This window comes from Anser brachyrhynchus, assembly GCF_964034855.1.
Source record: "Anser brachyrhynchus genome assembly, chromosome: 1".
NCBI lineage: Eukaryota > Metazoa > Chordata > Aves > Anseriformes > Anatidae > Anser > Anser brachyrhynchus.
In genome coordinates, this window is record NC_137694.1 from 76,419,315 (window position 1) to 76,442,400 (window position 23,086).

The 23,086-nt window shown below is 40.9% G+C and overlaps 1 protein-coding gene across 6 annotated transcripts in view; it reads right to left on the reverse strand.

The window, feature by feature from the left end:
• RASSF8 (Ras association domain family member 8) overlaps nt 1–13,751 on the reverse strand; it is an 87,614-nt gene extending 73,863 nt beyond the window's left edge. For 3 of the 6 annotated variants that reach the window (XM_080575238.1, XM_080575237.1, XM_080575241.1), the window contains exon 1: nt 9,930–13,751. The gene's annotated coding sequence lies outside the window, so the exon portion shown is untranslated. Of the gene's footprint in view, nt 1–799; nt 939–9,929 lie in introns of those variants that run through there. The other 3 variants (XM_080575239.1, XM_080575242.1, XM_080575240.1) reach the window with 3 other exon arrangements.
• Between the last annotated feature and the right edge of the window lie 9,335 nt (nt 13,752–23,086).

Genomic DNA, 23,086 nt, shown 5'->3' on the forward strand with positions numbered 1-23,086 from the left:
TCATAACTTTACATCTGTGCATTTGAAACTTCAGAAGAGCACCCTGCTGTTAATCATTTCAGAGTACTGACAGAAGTAAGTGGTCATGTTGACATACAAGTTAATTAAGCACCTGTTTGCAGAGTAGGACTTTATTACAGTGGCATCTTGCTGGGATCTCCCTGACTCAGGGTGAGACATACATGTGCCAACTGCTGGTTTAAGGTCTAATTAGTCATCCAGTAGCTATACCAACCTTCTCATTTTCATGAAAAAAGTTGCTGCATAGTGGTTAGATATCCAAAGGAGGTTTATCCTGTAATCTTGTACTAGGGCTTGCATTATGAATGAAACATCCCAGATGACTCCCTCTTCAATATTAAGACCAACTCAGATTCTCATCTGCCCACAGCCCTTCCAATACCAGCAAAAAAAAAAAAGGCTTGACAGTACTGCTGTATATAACAACATCACACGCAAGAGATTCAAATACCATCCATTGCTTCTAAGAAGTCTTTTTTTTTTTTTTTCTTTCTTTTCGAGTGAGATCCCAGTTTCAGATGGTGTCCAAACTTATTTTGGCTCCATTTCACAGTTGTGCTTGGAAGCACATCTTTCCTCATAAGCCCCCAGACTTGAAACAGAAGTCCTGTTGAGCCTGGGCCTCTAACAAGGGGCCATGGTCCATAGCTAGGAAAGCACTCTGTATTCACAGAAACAGCCTGCCTGTGTTGCCCAGACTGAGCAACACTATACATTTTCAAGAACTGGGGGTTGACAAGAAACATCCCGGCTTCCCAGCTTACCAGACATTACCCACCTTTTTCATGTCAGAGAAGGTTTTACAACAGGAATGTTGGGAGGATACTTCAGCTCATACAGCACAGTCTTCCCTCTTGTTTCACTTTGTATTCTGTTATAGCAGAACTGTCTTCTGCCTACCACATGCTTAATGTCCCTGGGAGAAAGAAGCTGACTCTTAAAAAAAAAAGCACATACATTGAATACTATGCTCATTCGTACTAGTCATGATGAAAATGGAGATTAATTTGAAATTTTATCTTCCGAAGACGAATATAGTTTGTCCTGAGATCATGATGGGTTATTAAAGTAAATCACGGTCAGAAAGCATATAGATATCTAATTATTTAGGCTTTTGCATAAAAGTTTAGGATGACAAGTGCAGAGGGCACTATAAAATAGGGAAAAATATCTTTCACGTGTATATTTAAATAAATCCAGTCATCTTCGCTGCTACCCACATAACTAAAGCAAATATGTTTTTAGAAAAGTTGAGGTAAATGATTTAAGTCTTTCAGAAGAGAAGACTTGTTTAGAGGTAACGCTATTTCTCAAGCAATTAGAAAGTCATAAATCTGACAAAACTTCATTACAATTCCTTCTACCTATATTACATTTATATCTTATAGCACATAAAAAACAAAAACCAATATAAGTCATTAGCATTTTCTACACAAAAAGAGTTTGAACTTACATGCTCTTACTATAGCAGTGGTTTACGCTCAGAGGGAGAATTAGGGCTTCTATGACAAGTAACATGGGAATGCTGTAATATGAAAGTATAACCGCTGTGCTGACTTACCTCTGCTGAGGACGGATATTTTTGCAGTGGCAAGTAATAGACATAGAATACATCCACCTGCCATAAGCATTTTAGTATTAGATTCAAGATTTAAAAAGTTAAGGAATTTGACTGTATTTGACTGCTGCACACATCTATAATGGTTAATGTTTCTAAGCAGCTCGCTCCTGGAAAAATAATCAAAGGTGAAGAGTGAGAGGGAAAAGCAACGGATAGGTGAAACTAAGCATCTTGTCAAGAAAGATTAGAGGTCAGTGAAGGACAATGAGAGAGAGGGGAGCAATTCTGGAAAATTCCTGGCTTGAGTTTCCTATTAGGATAAGGCAGATTGCTGCCCAAAACAAACAGTCTTCTGAGGGGCAGAGGGAATGAGTCCTGACAGGATGTCAGAATCACAAGGGGACAGGTGCTCAGTGTAAGTTAAACCCAGCTCTAGGCTGGGGAAATGGCAAAGCAAGCATCCCCGACCCCTGGCCACAAACAGCTGGGCAGCGGGGGAGTTAAAAGCATATCTCTATCTGCAGCTGTGAGATTTGAAGAGAGCATTCCAGTATCTCTCCCTCCCATCCAAAAGCAAATGCTACACTGCTACCAAAAAAACACCTTGAAGGCCACTAGCTCATGAACAAGTATTTAGGAAGAGTCAAACAGAGAGAAGTGGCAGTGCTGTCAGACACGCAGAGCACACAAACAATCCATTCCAAATTAGAAGCATTAACAGAACGATAGCAGGTGCCGTGGGAAATGGGCAATGCGGAGTTTAGGACAGCACATTTTAAAAAGGCACAATGCAAACTGTATATCTACCAACGCAGACAAGGAGAGGCAATGTTGGGCTACAAAGACACCCATAATGGCTGATGCAGGAAGGGGACTACGCTGGGCCCAGGACTCAGCAGGCCTGCACTGTGACTCCAGCTCTGCTGGTGCCATGCCAGGGGGGCAGCCCACCAGCCACACACTCCCACCATGAGAGTAGGACAGCGCTCATCTCTGGCCAGGCATTCGAGCAGGACCTGGCAATACAGGTCACAAGGCCTCCATATACTATTGTAACACCTCATTGCTGATGATTTGTTTTGCAGTGCCTCAGAACAGAAGACTGGCAAGCCCTGAGAAACTGAACACCCAGAAACTGTCTTGCTAAAAGTTTAAGTAAACCAAAAACTGCCACTTGAATACCTTATAAAGCATGGTTCTTAGCTTATGGTGACAGCCCGGCTCCCTGTCACCTTATCTAGGAAGAATGAGCCTCTTCCCTTTGCTCCTGATACAGAACATGACCCCTTCTGCACAGGGCTTCAGTTTATTGACAGCAGACACAATCAAGCCTTCCCTTAGGGCCCTTCCCTCCTCTTAAAGGTATGCCCCCTTATTTTCTAGCCTTGTCTGCAGAGAGAGTAAGCTTCGCTGCTTCATTAAAAAGCAAGGGGCAGGTAATCAGCTTTTCCTACTGGAAAGTAGCAAGCCTAGGGAAGAATATTATCTTCATTCTTGAGTTATAACGATGAACTGAGTTTTCTTGCACCAGATCACCCTCACTGATATCTTGTATCTACTTGTATCAAAAGGCCTCTGAGAAAATTCTTTGACAATCTCATGCAGCATAGTTTAATCCCATGGACTTCTGCTGTTTTTTATATTAAGTTGGTTGCTTTCTGGTTTGCTCTTGGGAAAGAAGGAAAGGTCACATACCATAGATAAACTTTTCACATATCATTTCATTTTGTCACCCCCTCCCCCTAAGTCTTCCAATCTTGGAAGGAGCAAAGCCCAAATACTTTTATTTATTTATATCTCAGTTTGAAATAAAAGCCAAATTTAAAAGATATGAGTAAACAAGTAAGCTGGTAAACAAGCACAGGAACTGCAGTACAGCAACACTGGTAATAAGAAAATTACTTCTCTATTCAGACTACTTTGTAAATTCCTGTTAATTCTGTCATTTTCTGACAGATCTTGTTCACTGGAACAAGTTCTGATGAAAGATTTTACCGAACTATTTCCCAACTCCTTCAAAATCAATGTTCCCCTGTATGATAAATAGCCTTTGTTATCTCTTTGGAGTATCAGGTTATCAATTCCCATCCCATTAATAACACGAAAGCACTGCGCTGTATTCAATGACTGTTTGTTACTCCTGTTGCTCATCTGTGCCAATTTCACTACTTGAAATACACAGCATCAAGCGTGCAGCTGTTCATTAAAAGTTTCTGTCCTCACTCCCAATGACACCAGTGCAAAGGCTTTGATTGACCTGGAGCCTTGGATGAAACCCAAAGCAAGCATATACACCAGGGGAGCAATTCTGATGAGTGAGAACATGCTTAAGAGAGCCACACAACCACCTTCTGATGGGCAAGGATAAAGGCATTCCACTACTGCCATATGTTTCTCTCAGCATGCCGATTATTCTAGGTAGTAGGGCTAAATTAATATTGCTAGCCATACAGCCTCAAAGGTGCATTTAAACAATTGGTACCTTGATTCCCAGTATCGTCTTTTATACATCATTACTTCTGGCATCTTTCTACTTCCTTCTTCAGAAAGAGTCTGACATGTGCAGACATCTCCTGAGTTCATTACTGGTTTTCTTTCCTTCACAGGTCACATAGAGGCAGGAGAAGCAAGACAAGGATCATCAGGGATCTCACAGGCCTTCAAAAGACACTTACCAAGAGATCAGGCAAATTTAGTAAAGAACAGGGGGATTGGAGGTTTAAAAAATACTCTTCCCCCTATTTTCATTGATAATTGCTTTCTTTATCCCCACCCCACACACACACTTAACACCACACTAATCAGAATTAACATTAGCATTAGTCTACTGGAGAATAGCTATGAATTCACTAAGTGCCAAGTTACATGCTATGGCTTTAAGCTTAGTATTAACAAAAACCACAAACTGACAGTATGTACTTTTTATAAAGCAACAAAGAATGCTTTGCTCTCAGCTTCTGTAGGAGGCTGTCACAACCAGTATAAGCACAGCAGGAAGGAGGGGAAGGGGGATAAGCAAAAGCTGGCATGATTTATTGAAGATTCCCAAACAGGGTAGTGACAAGAACAACAGACCCTTCAACTCCTGAAGCCACACTGTCTCCCCACTTTGGCATAGACGCAAAACATCTGGCTGCCCAGTGGAATTAGACTTTCCTTATCCGTGCTCACAAAACTGCTGACTGACAATAAAATGCAAAGTTTCAAAAGGTTGCTCCGGAAACTCCAAATCCCCTTTGAATAACGGCTTAAAAACATTGTCAAACACTTCAGGAGTCCAAAAGTCTTCTAGCAAAAAGCTTTCAGTTCAGTTGAAACAAAAGGAAGTTATAGATCCTAAGATTAAAGGGAAACTCACAATAAAGCACCAACACTGCCTCGCCATTTTAAAACTAGATGATCCAGAGACACAGCAAGGTGCATACTGGAAATACATCGTGTACTGTTGCAGGAAGGGAAACGAGACAAGGTTACACGTAGTATAGCTTCCAAAGGGAATAAATGAATTCAGACTACAACCTCAGCCCTGAAGCAAGGGCAGAAGCTGGATAGAAGTCAGTTACATTACACATTTTGAGAGGAAAAGGGATGGAAGTTTCTAGAAGAGGCAGTAAAGCATTAAAACATGACATCTCAAAACACCAACAACAACTGCCGACAACAGGAGAAAGAACTATCTTCTCAGAAGCATGTCACATCACAATACAAAGGCAGGAGTAATACTACAGCAGAGGACAACATCCAAGCTTGCCTTTAGAGTTGTACCATTTGTTTGCTGATGTAAAAACAAATACTAGAGCATCTCACAATTTTTCAAGGCTCAAGCATCTTCTTAGTGTACCTGCATGACCATATTCCATTCATAAAGGAACTTAAACCCTCTTAAATGAAAAACATATTACTGTTTCAACAGTATTAGACCCAATCCTCAAAATGAATGTCAGTCCCACACAGAAAAATTTCGAGAATACTCAGAAGTTATCAATAGTTACTTACAGTCTCCCTGTTAAGATTCCCATGAGTTCCAGTATCTGGGACTATCGAAAACACACAGGGCACAATTTTAAGATTCATTGGCAACTATGAGTTGAGACCTATCTTACACAGTGGATTCCAACGTAAGAATTTAAGGAAAAATTTAAGTTATAATACTTGGAATTAGTAGCATACTATTGTATCATAATACACGTGCACATACACAGTTTCGGTTTTTGTTGTTTTAACTTGTTACCATGGATTGAACTACAGAATATGTCCCAAACTCCAACTGATACATTACCATATAATTGACTCCAATATTAAGACAGGTAACTTTACTGCTAGTGTTTTGGAACTAAACTTAATTCAGCAATGTATTGTATTCAGCTACCTTTGCACGCATTTGAGTGGTTTGTTAAATATCCCATATACTTCAGGAAAAAAAGATTTTGCTAATAACATATTTATTCATTTGAATTATAGATCTGGTTTATTACACATGAAAAGGAAACTACAGAAATGACCTTCTGTCCTCATTACCATTCTTCCCTTCTTGTGCTAAAGATAGCACAGAGAGTAAAAATAAATAAATCCTCAATAGCATTAGGAATTAAACAATGTCATGTTGAAAGATACCCTAAATGATGAGCCTTATCTGTTCTTGCTGGCTGGGATGGCAGGGGGCTCTTAGGGGGAAGGTAGCATTTAAGTGTTCTCTAGGTGGTCTCTTCGTAGCCAGCTCCATTTCAGCTGTAATTGCTCGTCAGCCCTAACTGGATGACTGAACACTCTGGAATAGCTCAACAAAGTATTTAAACAGATGGATGGTACAGGCCACTGGAACAAAACTCGTTTTTTCCCTGGCCATGGCTCTCTTTCAGCACATTCCTTTGAAGTCTGTGCCACTGAGGAATCAACAACAGCTGAGAAACATGTGTTATCATACAACATTGAGCACAGCAACAATATTGCACAGCAAGACACTTTTGTTCAATAATCCCAGACTATAGGGAAGCATTACAATGCCTTTTGTTGTTGGTAAGCCCTTTTTCCAAGCACAAGAAAGTAAACAGATTCCTCCCCCCCGTAAGTAGTAACTCTAAGTAAAAAGGTAAATTAAGCACATTTCTCAAGAGCCTCCCTTCCAAAAACTTACAGCATGCATCTCCTCAATTCCTCCCAAATATATTCACCTATCTCCGTATTTATGTTATCACAAAGACAACCAGACACTTACAGAGATTGAGCAAGAGTAACAGCAGATGTGACAAGTCCTTATAAGCTATAGCTCAAATCCACCTTCCCTTCCCAGCAGGATAAGGTCTCTGATCTCAACTTAACGGGTAAAGAACCGGGGCGAGCAGAAGCACTACACAGCTTGGTATGCACAGGCAGTTCTCCCCCCTCCCCATATTTTTATCAGCAAAGAGAAAGATGCCATACAATCCTCACAATGGTAAGAGAAGAAAACACCGAACGTAGAAAACAATGTGAATATCCTTACACTAGCCAGCAATCCTATTCTTGTCAAAGATGTGAGATCACCATACACTTTGCATGGGGTTTTAAAGGATAAAAAGAAATTATCTGTGGAACTGAATCTGTACCTAGACTAGCTGCCCATAGCGTGAGAGCAAGGAACTAGCTATGTGCATAGGCAAGAGGACAGTAAGTTATAACCTGCAGCTGATGAAGCTGAGTAACAGCAAGTTTCTACAGAATCAAGTCTCTCATTCAGAGCAGAGAGAACTACTTGCAACAGGATAGAGCCTTGTATTTACACAGCATACAAATATCAAATCCTACAGGAAGGCAAGCACTGAGATTATAATATGTCCTGTTATGTTGTGAAGTCTCATCTTCTGGCTTGAGAAAGTTAAAAGAAAAATCTAACATTTCAAACAAGCCCTAGAAAACTACACAGCATTTACATTTAATTTCCATACAGAGATCTTAAAGACTTAAGAACCCAAGCAGACATTTAAAATTAGAAAGCGAACAAAAAAAACTCCACATGCACTAAACCAATCTCATAATTACAGAGCTCAAAAAAAAAAGCCAAGAAATGCACGCATTGCACTGCGTGGGGTCCCCAGCCCAGCCCCCATGAGACAATCCTCTACCCTGCAATTAAATCTCATGGGGTTTCTTTCTGCAGAGCAGTAACTATCAAATTCACACACCGATTAGGTACCATGGATGAAGCATGCACTGATATTCTCAAAGTTATACAGAGGTTAAAAGGAAACACTCTCAAAACTTTTACAGCAATGCAAAGTCTTGTTCACTGACACTCAAAATGAATGCTGATTATCAAGAGTTACAACTTCCTAAGAACAAATATTAGCACAAGAGTAACTATCACCTGACTAGCATTCAAAATATCACAACTAAAGAGCAATACACTTGCACATAATTATTCTTAAAATCATGTGTAAGAGTACTTAACAGACATTCGGTAAATCTCCATATCCTATGAGGTGCAGGCAGGAAAACAGCTTAGGTAAAGGGCATACTGCCATTCGATGGCAGAAGCAGGAACAGGACCCATGATCCTCAGCTCTCAGCACTGTACTTGAGCAGCTCCATCTCCTGCTTTCCAGCTAATGCGTTCCTTTCCAAAGCTTCCCTCAAAAGGGTTTAAAAAGTAATGCTAATCATCTTAATTTGTCTCTTTGGAATTATTGGTGGTGTTTCCAGACACAGGCCATGGTACAGTTTTAAGAGAAAACTTCTTGTTAACGTTACTTGTTAGTTTTCTCCCCATCTATTTTCCCTGATCCCAGAGATTTTAATCTTTTTCTTTCCTAGAAATGAAAATTAACAACCACAGTCAAATTCTGTTAGGTTTGTGGTGGTGGGAAGGACGGAGAGTTTATCTTAGCTCTTACAGTTGGTCCTAAAGAGCATGCAGCTGAACACTACAAATGACAAGCAGTTATTTCTACTCCCTCACAGCAAAAAAAAAATAACCATTGAATATGCAATGAATTGCTAAGACACAAAAGGTAATACTTCTGGTTCAACATCCAGCCTATTTTCTAATTAGATATTAAACAAAGTTCAATATGAGATTGTATTTCCTCCTGTCCTTAGAGAAAGGGGAGAGAGTTGGACTTACTTTGCAATTTAACCTTATGGTCTTTAGGAATGACATCTATCAGGGGAGGTAACAACACAATCCAGGGCTACACTCTTTGAATCTGACCTAAGGAGTTCACATTATTGATAAATTATTTCTCTACCATCAGGCTTCACTTTTACAGCACAACACAATCAGAACACTACCCAGCACAATTAATTGAGAGCACCAAAGCCCTTAAACAGGTGTCTTGGTAAAATCATCAGGCAACTGATTGACTTACTCTGCACAGCACATCCTTCATCTGAATGCATGATGCTGGGGATGAGACAGAAGCTTGTGAAGTCCAAGCCAGACTTCAAAAGCCACACCACAGAGCTTTCTGATGCGGGTGTAGGTAGTTTCCAGCTATTCTGCTAATGGGGCAAGCTCTGACACAACTGCAATTTTCGGATGTAACGCATGACAGGTGTCATTCCAGAGGGGACACAGAAATCCATAACCTTCCCCCCTTCGTATTCTCCCCAGCAATGAAGCCCACAAGCCACAGACCCGCACCCCACACCTCTGGCACGTGAAACCACCATCCCACCGACAGGCACACGGGTTGGCACACACTAGGCTACTACAAGAGCCCAAAACGGATCCAGGACCAGACCTCCACACCCATGCTGCCGGGCAGCACGAACCGAGGACCAGAGCCCATTTCCATACCCTGTGGAGCTGGTGCCTCTTGACTGTCCCGCTGCTTAAGCTTTCCTCATCACTGCTCTCCCCAAAAACAAATAAATATACATATCTCATGCATTCCCTGCTAGCAAAACAGCTTTTCTTTTAATCTTTTTCTCACTGGGGGAGAGAAAGGGGAAAGGAGGGGTTGGGACAGGAATAAAAGAGATTAATCATGAAACAAACCGGCACTGTCTGGAGAGGAAGGGGGGGGGGGGGGGGGGGGGGAGACCAAAACTAGTCCACGTCGCAAACAAACAAAACAAAAAAAAAAAAAAGGAAAGAGGGGAAATTCCCCCGCTGGGGACAGCGAGTGAGGAGGATGAGAAGTCCTGCGAAGGCTTCCCCGAGCACGAAGAGCTGCCCAACTCCGCTCGCAAGGGCGCCGAGCAGCACCCTCGATGTAGGGAAAGACGGAGACCAAACGCCGGGGCAGGGAAAGGGAATGGAGGAGCGCGGGGGCAGGAAAGAGCAAGGCAGGCGTGAGGGGGAAAGAGGAAAACAGAGCCGAGGGGAGCCGGGGAGCGGGCAGTCAGGACTCCCCCGCCGCGCACTCACCGCTCTGCCGCCGGGCGCCCGTCCCGCAGCGGCTCCGGGCAGCGCCAACGGCCCCAACGGCCGCGGCCCCGCCTCTGCCCCGCGGGGAAACGGGGCGGGGGGACCGCGGGCTCGGCTCCGCCTGGCCCCGCCGAGGGCGGCTGCGGTGGGGGTGTGCGCGGCCGCCCCCGCCTCCTTCCTGCCTCTGCCCCGCTCCCCTTCAGCGGGGGAGCCATGTAACGGAACTGGGACGCCAGCGCGGCATTGTGGGAGCTCTTAAAGCCGCAGCCGCACGCCCACCGCCGGCCGCGAGGCACCGGGGACGGGACGGGGACTAGCAGCCGGTCCCTGGGTTGTCAGCGGCGGTTCCCCCGGGGTGGCTGGACCCCCCTGAAGCGAGCCCTGGAGGAAGAGGAGGAAGGATAGGAGACCCCCAGCTGGGACCTGGAACTGGGTTCTGTTGCTCCCTCTCCTTCCTTTTTTTTAAATTTTTTTTCCCTCTCCCTGACTTTTCCTTATTGTTTCTGGGAGGAGTGAGAATGCCTTCGTCGCTTGTTTTTAACTGAAATGTGGAAAGCCGGCAGTCAGTGTTTGCTGTTGTTTCCTGCGCTGGGTTTTTGATGATGGAAAATTCCCTGGGGGAAAAAAAAAAAAAAAAAACTCAGGGCAGCAAAGAATCTTGAGCAAGAGGCTATTTTGGCTGAAAGTTTTGAATAAGAACTTTTAATCAGTTTTGTGATTGTACAGCTTGGAATAGGAAGATGACTGTTTCAAAGGCGAAAAGAAAAAAAAAAAAGAACTTGAGAGCTGTGATTCACAGGCATTTACTGCTGTCTACGAATGTTTGCGCTGGGTCTGCTCTCAGCTGCCTGCAGTGGTGACGCCTGGCTCTTCGTGGGGCTGATGGCCTTCCCAAAACAGCCCCTGGACCATGTCCAGAGGCCAAGAGACACTGATGGTTTGGGAAGGAGCCTCTCCAAGAGAACTCCTTTGGCCGTTCGTCTTACCACCATGTTAACAACGTTCCACACCTTTCCTCATGGCTCAGAAGCACAGCTTCTGAGCGTGGCACACTTCGATCAAAATGCAAGCACAGAAGTATCTGCGAGATTTGGGCTTGGGGATGTTTCTACAAATATTTCTAGTTGGTATGGACGTTGTGTTGCGATCACATCATAACCATACCGCTGAGCGTATTTTTCATAAGCACGCCTGGCAAGGCAAAGTTCCAGAAAAAGAGTTTTCTGGAGACAGGGACATCACTTTTAGGTGTGACCTGCACCTAGGCCTTTTCATTCTCTTTTTAGACAGGAGGAGGTGTTAAGCAGTCTGTGTGAAAGGCTTTAAGCACACAAAATGAGGTATGGTTAGGAAGAAATTACAAATATTTGTGCATAGAATCATAGAATATCACAAGTTGGGCATCTGTCAGGGAACATGTGATCTACATGGTCAGCTACATACACACCTTAAGAAAAACAAAACACTAGAGGGATACCTCTAGAAATGGTGTTGGTGACCAGTTTTCCAGTAGTCTACAGGATGAGATTTGTTTGCGCTACGCGTTTTTCACCATTACCTTCGTAGGTGTGCATATTGTTAAAGATTGTGTCAGCAGACAGTTTACAAGCAGGAAAAAGGGCTGTGTTTTCCAGGTAGACCATTTGCTGCAGACGTTTAGCCAAGTATTCCTTTAATTCCTGAGAAGTACCCTTTCACAATGCTACTTCCTTTTTTTTTCATGAAGCATGTAAGCACAATAGAAGCTGTAAAACTCATGCAAGATCCTTTCTCAAAATCCAGCCTTCTCAGGATTTCGTATGAAGGAAGGAGAGTGATCTGGGAAACCAATTATTGTTAGGAGGAGAAAAACTTTTTTCAAGAAGTTAATGGTTTACTGAAAGCAAGTACTTGATAAATCATTGGGCTTGTATTGTTCATCACTCCAGGTGTTCAGCAGAACATCAAACACCCAATTTTATGTTGAAAGCTAGCTTTCTGATAAGCTTCTCAAACCCAACAGTTTTTATACCCTTGCAATCTGACTTGCTCTTAGAAATTTTACATTAATGGGAGGAGAAATATTATGGAGGAGAAATTCATGGCCGTAATTAAGAGATTTCTGTTGAAGATCTTCAGAACATACATAACAAGGCATAAAATATTTATGCTCTGTATTGTCTTGGTGTTTCACTTGCTGGTTGTGACGGTTTTTGTAGCTAGAAAGAGCCCTGACATTTCTCATATTCTAATGTTTTCTTTTCTCTACTTCCCTCTTGTAATGTAGTTTTTAAAGGCACTGAAGATAACATTTCCACTTCTTCAAAATAAAGTACATGAAATTTCAGAGCAATTTTTGCACGCATTGATAAGCCAAGTATGTCCAGGGAGGGCATCAAATACATTTTCAGGAGTGATTTTTTCCATGTCAAAAATTGAAATCTTTGGAGAGGTGAAGTGGTGTAAAAAAGGAGGAAATACAAATCTCTGTGTTGGGATTGTGTAAACAGGTAGCATTGATCAAGGTTAGCTCCAAGGGGGAAGATGACTGTGGCCATTTAAGAAAAATGGGGGAAAATAGCCTCAAGTCCAGCCATAAAATAAGGCTAAAATTACATAAATACCTCCTCCACTATGTAACATAGCAGCCTGGTTGCTCTTTCAGCCATACTGAAAGAACAAGAGACTTTGTTTCTCCAGAAATTTATGAGGAAGATATGATGGAGTGATGTTTAATTATACCAGCCAAGGACAAGACTTTGTGTGGTTGTAGGATGTCTCTGCTGTGGCAGTCAGTTCCTGGCTCCCAATGCCCACCCCAATTGCTTCCTAACTTAATTACACTATATTATAATCCTACAATAATTTGTTTCGTTCACCTTGAGTCACTCCTTGCTTTGTACATTGCTAGAAAAATGGTATGGACTCTAATTCAGTAAAGCAGTCAAGCACATCCTTACATTTATGTGGAAATCCTGAGGACCTAACCAGAGACTGTTGGTGGTTTTTTTTTGTTTGTTTGTTTGTTTTGTTTTGTTCTGTTTTTTAATGATCTGGATCACTGATTGATGTATTTGGAGGTAGATTTCTCATAGGGATCCTGCTACCTGTTTACCAAAAAGGTAATTAAAGTACCCTAGGCAGGGAGTAAAAGGCACTCTTAATGCTGGCACTGAGCATCGCACACAGAACTCCTTCCACCACATAGGCACACATGCACAGAGTCTTGCACATATGTTCTTAATGATGATAAAAAGGAGAAAATAGGCCCACATGCTTTTTGGTTATGTAAGCTTTCCAAGAATTATGCCTTTTAGACCAAAACCAGGAAGAGAATGTTTCTGAGGTTCCTTAATTTCCTCCTCTGCTTGATCTGATCTTCAGCTACCACTGCCCTTCCCACTGTCATTTCACCTTGGAGAAATACAGTGTCTCAGTGGACTCTTTAAATGTAATCCACACTATAAAATCAGACTCATTCAGAACAGAAACAGCTACGAGTAATCAGCACAGCTTTCAGTGTCATGTATTTGCAGTAACCTCTTCATGGTCAGAATAAAGCAACTCTCTCTCTGCAAATGCTTTCTTGAGAAGAAATAAAGTAGGTCTGGTTTCAGCAAATTATTTAACTATGTCCATATATTTAAGGATGTGAATACTCTCACTGGGACTACTTGCATGTTCAAAGTTATGCATGTGCTTAAGTACTTTGTTGGATCCATAGCAAATAAATCTGAGCTGATACTCAACAAGCAGAAAAACAAGATAATTTTGGGGAACAGGGTAAATTTATGTCCTGCAGTGTTATTTGCTTTACTTTAAAATGAACATTTCAAGAGGCTGATTTTTGTTGGTGGTGTTTTTTTTTTCTTTTTTAATGAATATGCAGTCTGAAATTCAGGGGAAGCAAACAGACTTCAAATTAGAATTTAAGTTAAGGGCATTCTTCAAGCTCTTTTTTCTTAGTTTTGTTGTTCTGTTTAGTTAGTACTTATTTCTTGGAGCATGAAGAGAAATAATTCCTTGTTTCTCCTCCAGATTTTCTAGATCTTGTTATTTGCTGTTTTTTGAGTATTAGTAACATGCTGTGTTAGATATAAACGGCAAAGCAATCTCTGTCTTAAAGTGTTTGAAATACAAAAGACTGATTTTCCAAGATGTAAAATAGGTTCAATTTTCACTTCACACAGCAGATTTTGTGTGCTCCCAGAGACTTGTAGGTTTCGAGACTTAGTTCCACATAATAAATCCAAATTAGTTCAAACAAAAAAGAAAATCCAGACCAGACTCCTCTTTCCTGACCTGGCCATATTATGTTAACTCAAATTAATTGGTTAGGAGTGAATGACAATCAATGACATCCTATCTAGAAATATATAAACAACTATTTAAAGGTGGGCTTTAAAAGAGGAGAGGCCTAATCAAGGGGAAGGATGCACACAGGAAAGGCAATAAAGGTGAGGATTTGGAACAGCAATGAAAATGTTCAACTTTCATCATAAGCTCGTATGCCTCCTGCTTCTTCCAACCTGGGAAAGCCAAATTAAACCTTTGTGCAATTACTTCCAACTTCCCTGCATTCACACTGCATTTGCAGTTGGTGTCTCCTCTTAAGAAGTGCAAGGGTATCATGCAGCTTTCTCCACCTTCAAGAGTTACAGGTCCATCAGGCAAGGTATTCATTATTCTGATTAATGCACAGGAAAAGGAATCATGTAGTCCTTGTTCTATCTGTTAATCAATAAATGGCTCTTTGCCTCTCTTTTTCCCTGATTAATAAAAAGTCATCTCCTTCTTTCAGAGAGGGCTTGTGAAGCTCAGTTCAATCATGTTAGAGGAATATGTTGTAATTGATGGTGCATGTGTGTTGGAGGAATTAAACATTGCTAGTGGACCTCACATCTGTGCATTAGCCATAAGATTATAAGATCTAGATGAATACCTATGAACCAGGTTTCAAATTTTTCACTGGCCTATTTAAAGTAATAGCTATCTGGTGTGGTCAGCTGCAAACCATAATTTTTAAAGTATTTTCTTAAAGTTCTGTCTTTAGGGAAAAAAAAAAAGAAAAAAAAAGTAGGTTCATAGTTGTTATGGTTAGAAAGAAAAGCAAGAAAGGTATGAACCTTGACAGTTCCAAAACCAAAATGCAAATAAGAGCATTAAATAAATATCTAAATATCATATGATTTGGGAGGGAAGTCACCAATATTAGTCTTTAGATATTTCATTTGACTTTGAATCACAATGAAATGCTTTGACTACTAAGTTTTATGCAAGTACTTTGCATCATCTTTTTGCTAAATCTTGGCAAAAAGTGTCAATATAAATCTCAAGAAATTTGGAAGACAGAAAATGAATTACTGTAGCTCTTATAAAGCATGGGCAGATATCAACTAAAGCAAATAAATATCCCTGTGGGAACTCACATTAATCTTCCCTAGTGAAGCTAAATGGTGGCAGTGCCACTATTCAAAGGACTGGGGAAAAACCTGAAGATCAAACTACCTAAAACAAGCCTTCTGTTGAAGATATGATTTAGGATAGAAAAAAAAATTACACCTTAAAAATACAATCCAATGACAGGGACAAAAAATGTTGATTTCAACTGGGAGTGAATGATAAGAAAAAGATTTTAATTTGGAAACCTGGCAATGTACCCTTGAAATGGGTATGCTGTTTAATCTAAGAGCTAATTTGTTTGATGGCTGGAACTCTGCCCTTCTCTTATCAAGAAGATTCAGACAAGAATATTATTTTATAATACACAAGAAGGTTGCAAAGTCTTTGTGATTCCAATGCTGTTTTAACACTGTGTTGTTTTTTCTATAAAATAGCGGTATTCTTTTTAGCAGAGCAGAATCTCCTCTCTTTCAAAGTGTGATACAAAACTTTTAAGATATTAGGATGCCCCTCCTTGAAGCCCATAAACCAGTGATATTTGAAGGGCCTATCATGGTGCTGTTGCTTATGATTTATTATTATTATAATTTCCAAAGTAATATATTGCTTTTGAGCAATGTATTTGAATATATTTAAATCTGTTTATATATATTCACTTTCAGTTTATAAATCAGTTTTGTTGTTCTGTAAACTGGCAAAAGTATGCCAAAATACATACCTACTTTTTTATTATACAGAAATTTCTATCATGCATATAAAAACAAATACTAAATCCCTTTCATACTTTTCCCTTGTCAGTAATTTCCAGGAACTCACTTTTTCTTAGTGTACAGTAGTTCATCTCCATTGAAAATGGTGGTGGGAATTACCTGTCCCCTGAAGCAGCAGAATCAAGTCTAATATACTTTGAAATATAAAGAGTTTCAAAAACCCTTCAGTAATTCCAAGGCTTAAGCCCCATTTTCATAAGTAAGTTAGGGCCAGATTTCCAAAGCTTTTGGAAAATGCAAATAGATGCCTAGAAGGCTTTCAAAAGCACACATCAAAATGGAGAGGGAAAAAAACAAACAAACAAACAAACAACAACAACAAAAAAACAGAACAAAGTATTGCCGTTGAGGTTTCCACATTAAGAAATTTGCATGGGAAAAAAAAAAAAAAAAAGAATTTTTTACTTCTCATAGATTTTTGGAAAAGCTTGGAAATCAACACTAAAACATCAGCATACAACAGACACTCAGAATAGATATTTTAGGTCATCCTAGCAAATCTGTCACAGCAAAAAAATGTTGATTTGCTTTGCAAAGTCTGTATTTAACATGAATTCGGCAGGTTAATTCTTTTGTTGAAAACAGTTCTCCTGTTGTTTTCTAAAGTTTTTCTCAGCTTCATTTCTTACTTTTGTGGCCACTCAGTTGGGAAACATGAGAGGGCAAGATACCTGCTTTCAACAAAGAACTGATTTCATGATCCTTATGACCTGAGCACAACAAGCTTCCCCACAAAGAAACAAACTGGATGACTATTTTAGGATAATTGGGCAGCTTGATGCCTTAAAAGTTACTGGAAATCAGAGCTGTGAAAACCTCTTTCCTGACTTTTCCTGTAGTTGCCTATTATTGAGCACTTTGTTTTTGAGAGGTTTTTTTTTTTGTCTATTTCAGTTCCAGCTGAAGAAGAGCAAAGAGAATAACAAAAGCAGTTTTCTGAGAAGGTTTCAGACATGTACATTATAAACTGGTTGTTATTGGGATGAAAGTTGCCTTCCTGCTGCTTTTCTTGTCCCTTCTCCTCTTCCTTTTATATGGTGTCTTTTTAAGTCCAAAATCTTCAAAAGAGTTGTATGCCTGTGTGAGGCTCCATCCACAAGCTGGCGTGTATATACAGATCTATGTGCATCCTCGCTGGATTAGGGTTTTCTGTGTTAAGCTTTTAAGGGCATGTATCTTGGCTTCTTACATTTATTGGAAGTACCTACTTTACTGGTGTTATAAGTTCCTCATCCTCCTTGGGGCACTGTATGCTGGGAGCAGTGATGAGTTTGAACAGCTGCTCAGTGGATTCCCAACTTAGGAGAGGCTGTGCTGGGTCTGGGAGCTGCCCTGCAGGGTCTCCGTAGGGGTCCATGTGGAGGTGTTCCAATGAGAGCCTCCCTTGCAGAGGCTGACTGGGTGCCCTGACCCAGCCACCTCCTTGTACCTTCACATAACCCATGTCAAGGCTCAAGTTTCCTGGCACAGGAAAGAGTAGAAAGATCTGTTGATAGCTATCAAAAGGACTATCGAGGATAAAGAAGCCTAAATAGGTTTTAACAACATTCACTTGAGTAAATCTGATGATCTTGGAGACTGTAAAGGAAATAAAGCCTTCAAACTGCTTTGAGGTTCATAATAGTTTTATGGATGGGTGAGAACTATACCCTGGAGCTTTCTTAAAACTGGTAGGCCAGTTTTAAGAAAAGGGCACAGATCCAGATTTCTCTAGGAGCAAGTGTTTGAAAACATCATTGGACTGGTTAAAAATTGCTTAGCTCATCAGTGGCAGAGTTGGGAAGAATTGGGAAGCCGAGCTTCAGGCTCTGAAGTTGCATGCTCTCACTGCTGGACAGCACTAGACTGCTAAATAATCAGAGTAACTCTACAACCAAAGCTCCAGGTCTAGACACAACCCAAGGCTAATGCCAGATGAAGCTGTGCTCTACTGCAAAGAGGTACCTCTCAAGAAGCAGATGGGCACCTCTTCCCACAGGCTGTTTTCTCTACAGCCAGCACTCATGGGAGCATGAGAATGCTACATCTTCTGGCATCCTGAAACAAGGATGAAAGCCTCCCCTCAGCTAGTTAAAGGTTAGGGTACAACTATGCTGTGCTCACCCAAGGGACTGAAGTGCAGTCGAGAGCTACCCAAGCCATTACAGAATAGCTGTCACAGTTAACGGTGGCGTTGTCAGGTCAGGTCTTGCCTGAGATCAGGGCAAGCAAATTCACCTTTCTGGGAAATAAGCTGAGCACAACTACTTCTTTCTGTACTAGGGAAGTATTTCAAAGTAGTTATTTAAAACTGAAGCTCTGTTTCTGAATAGCAAGCCCATTCTGGCCTAGCCAGTTCCCCTTTTGTGGCTCCACAAAGCCACATTATTTTGTAACTGTGAAGGACTTGTGAGCTGCACAGAGCTATTACAAAGGGGATTGTTGCTACTTGTATTCTGTCATGGTGGTGGTGATCATCTAAAATGCCCACCTGGAGTCCCTTTGCAGTAAGAGCTGTGTACCCATATGACAAAGAGTTAGGGCTCTGTCTTACAGACTGTGCAGATCTGGGGAATTTTCTAAGGTAAGGAAGACTGGAGTCCTTGAAGGAGAGGACTCTGTCCTGAAACAGTCTGCTGGTGATTTAACATGAAGGTACATGTCATCTTCTCCTGGCTATAAAACTGCAAGAGAGCTCAGATCTACATTTTTTTCCCCAAGAGAAAATATCATGCTCCTGTATGAAAATATAACTACAAACACTTTGATGATAATGTTCATACATATAACTATAACTCCTGGAGAAGGGTAATTTTAATTTTGGGTCCATGGCCATAATTCTTAGCAGGTACAAATCAGCATTGCTCCAAAAAGACCTATAGCGATTTATATCAAATGAGGATTCAGTTTTTAATCTTCTATACTGAGTAAGAATGAGCACTGGTTCTGATTTTGTTTTTCCTTCAGAGTTCCTTATAGCCTTAAGCACAACCCTCCAGTAGACAGAATGATGAATATTCCTATGTCCTGAACATGATAGATTTTAATTTCTTATTAGAGAAAGCAGAGGAAGAGAAAAAGTAATAGCGTCAGAGATAATGGCTCTGTTTGTTTTTTAAGTACTTACATTAGCTTGGCAGTCTGCTATTTAACTGAATTTCATTGAAATCTTATTATTGATGTACCTTCTTTTGTTTTATCTTTTATGTCAGACAGCTCACCAGTGTAGTTCAAGAGAGAATGAAAGGGGTATGAAAGCAGAAAAAGAGTCATAATGCTAAACAGAAGAAAGAAAATTAGTATTGAGTATAGGTGGTCAAAAAAGGGAAAAATAGTCCTGTTGAATTATTGTTGTTTTTCTAAATAACTCAGCTGTAAAAGCAATCTGTTATGTGACGTGGTAGAAATCCTGTGTAGAAATTTCTAGCACAAAGACATCATATCATTTGTGCACTGAAATGTTGTAATGAAATATAAGCACAGGAGGTATAAGTAGTCAGCCCTGTGACATTGACTGGATCAATAGCACATGTATTCTTCTTTTCTGTAATATCACAGCTCAAAGCTGCTTTCAAGGATCTGGTCAGTAAGTAAAGGCGAACTGTGTGTAAAGCAGGAAAACAGTAAACACACAATCAATTGATTTAGGCCAATTTTTATTCTTTCAAGCAATAGCAAGTAACCTCTAAGCTCTCTGTTTTTCTGACCTATCCCTGACTTCTTCTGCTCTTTGTTTGCTTTTTCATGTCACTCAGTTTGTGTCATGCTTAAATAAAAAGATGGAATGATTTTTTGTGCTTGGTCACTTTTAATTTGTTTTCTACAAGCTGCACTTACAGGCAGTAGAGTTATAAGGATCATAATCCTAAGGAAAGCTGAAAAACAGAAGGTTTTGAATAAGATTGACTTATTTTTCGTTATTGTAGCAGAAAAGGGTTTCTCAACTAATTAGCTGTCCTTTCAACCAAAGAAAGAAACAAACAGAGAGTCAATCTGTTATAAGATAATCGTTCTGTTTATCTGTGCTGTACAAACACTACTTGTAAAGTAATGATAAGACCTTTGCACTTCACGGTTCATCCAAGCATCTCTCTCAGATGCAATACAGATCTCCTGAGATTCAAAAGAGGTTCTTATGCAGATTCAGGTGGGAAATAGTTTTCCAGATGGTCCAGTGAACATTTGAGAAATGTCAACAAGTGTCTTGTTGTACAGTCTAGTGAAACATATAACATTTGAATAGTAGAGTGTGCATCCCCAATCCTCAGGAAAGGGTGAGAGAAATACAAATGAAAACTCTTTCCCCTTGTTTCAGAGCAGAGATGTCAGCCTGGGTGTTTTTGCTTCTGCCTATCCTCTGCAGGGGTGCAGTTAATTCCCTCTCCCTTTAGCCTGCCTTCATGTCCCTGCCAAGCTGGCTGGCCCACCTCGCACAGTGGGACACATGGTGAGCAAGGAACCAATGCTCCTTTTAGTTCCTAAAGTTAGAGCGAGGACAGTTTAGTCCTCCTCTGAATCCCCACCTGCATCTCGCTCTTTGGAGTTCTCTGATTCTAAACATGCCACACCAGAGGAGCACTCCTAACAGAAGTTGTGTCAAAACATGCACATTTTTAGATTCACTAACAGATATTTTCTGACAACAAGCCCCCCCAGTGTTTCCTGTCATTCAATACCTTCTTGGCTGTCTCTCATTACAGGAGCCAGAGATCTGCTCCATCTCAGTTTCCCTTCCACAGGCTGACATTGAAATTAGAGGCACTTTGGGCAAGCAGGAATAGTTTCTGTAGGTTATAAAAGGAAACAAGAATAATAGGGCCTTGTTACTTCCCACACATATAGAGGGATGAGCTGACTATAAAGAAATTTGGTTTAGATGCAGTTTTGTTTCTTAGTATTGAGAGGGTTACGAAAAAGATCTTGTTCATTATTCGTTAGTTATATCCTGCTGTGAAAGTATTTTTGTTTTCTAAGGGCTTTTTTTTTTTTTTTCCATCCAAAGGAAATCTTCCTAAAACAATGTTCCCAAGCCTGTTTCACACCAAACGTTTTGGGAAAGTTTGGCAAAGTCATACACCTATTTATGTCTAGCGTCATGTGAATATTTCATCTTTCTCAAGCAGTGCCAAAGAGATTCACCATGAAAACAATAAGGATCTAAATAATTTTGGGACAAAAGATGGGTGTTTTTCTCTCCTCCAGTGTTCAGTGCTTGTGAACTTCAAAGGAGTAATAACCTTGAAAGAAATTACAAAACATTGCTTCAAAAAATCAATGCTTTATTTTGGAAATCTCACAATGAAACATTGGTGATATTTTTCCCTCCCTCCCCCTTTTTTTTTTTTTTTTTTTTTTTTTTCCCAGCACAAGTAATTTGTAGATACTCAAAAGCCCCAGTGTCCTCAGGACTGGCCTGGCATCTCTTCCATGAAAAAGAAAAGTGGCTGTAAAGAGTTCTCAGAAGAGCCTCACTTCACTACTGTGCCTCCACTGACAAAGAGGGCAGGTTGCATATTTGCACAAGTATTCCATTTTAATTTGTTTTCTCACAGTCAGCATTTGCTTTTCAAGTGGGTGAAAGTGTGCTGCTATTGATCATCCCCTGGGAGAGGCCTGCACAGACCAGCTACAACCAAGGAATGTGTCTTAGAGCAGGGTGGGTGTCCCTGTGAAGACTTAGTAGGTGCCCTGCTCTTCACTGCCCAAGGCTTTCCTTTGATTCATGGCCCCTTGGACCAGCTGCAGCCAGCCCATCCTGGGATTATAACTCAGGATGAACAACTTCACCTGGCATGGCCTGGGGGGTCTCAAAGCATGAGAGAGTCCAAAGAGCTATGGTGTAAGTGTGTGGGACCCGAGCCGAGCCAAGGGACTTCAAGTAGTGGCCAGTTCTGTGAATCCCATGTGAGCGTGGGAGATTTGATAGTCATCTTTACCTGAGGGCTAAGACAGTGCATGCTTATTATGTTGGCCTTTAGGAAAAGAAGGGGCAAATTTCACCTTCGCTACTCTTTCTTCAGGGTTTGACTATAGCTTCAGAGTGTGCAATGGTATGTTTTATTAGATGGCAGGCTAATATAGGGCATTATCTGTGATGTCAAGGAGATGTTTTTCACTCAGCGTCATGAAAACTCCTACAGTGTAAGAAAACCCCTGTGTTTTCTGCTGAGTGAATTTATATGTTTGCATCTTTCTAATTCATGTAGAAATAGAACCACATTCCCCGCCCCCCCTCCCCACCTCCCCAAACCAGCATTAGTTTCCAAAGCCTTTCTGAGAAAATGCATGTTTTCCTCTGACACTGGCAGACTCTGCTGGTATCATCGGGTACACTTCATATCTGCCTTGTGTGTGCACCTTCTGCAACCTTACTTCCACGTAACTTAGAGAAATCCGTCTGTGAAATAAATACAACACAGGAAGCTGAAATAAATACAACACAGTGTCAGACAGCTCTGGGCAAATGATTTCTGACTACAGTCCCCAAAGAAATCTCTACACATCTGTAATATATTTATGGTTCTGCTTACTCATGATTTCTCCTCCCTGTGGTCCCTTTTAATGAAGGGTATGAAAAATTAAACTCCTTCATAGACCCCACTAAACCAAACAGACCTCCTAACAAATGAACAGTATGTTCCTCAAATGTCATTATACCAGTACCAGTTACTGGTTGACAAATTTACATTGATACATGTAATGGAATCTGTTATGAGTTTCCTGCAACCCATAACATGCTCACGGCCAAATTCTACCAGAAACGGGCCCCACGTGAGTTCCATGCTGTGACCGAGGGTAGTTTTATGGCCCTTCAATGGGCAGCACTGTTTGTGTAGCAGTAAGAATAGCTAAGTGAGTTTACAGTGCATAATCCCAAAATTGCAATTTTTTAAAACTGCGTATCAGCAAAATAGCCCAGGGAGGGGTTGTGAACCCTAACACCCTTTCTCATGTATGAAGCAATGAAAGGGGAAGGTTGGAACTTTTGTTCTGTATACTGCACCTTTACAAGAGGTAAGTCTCCTA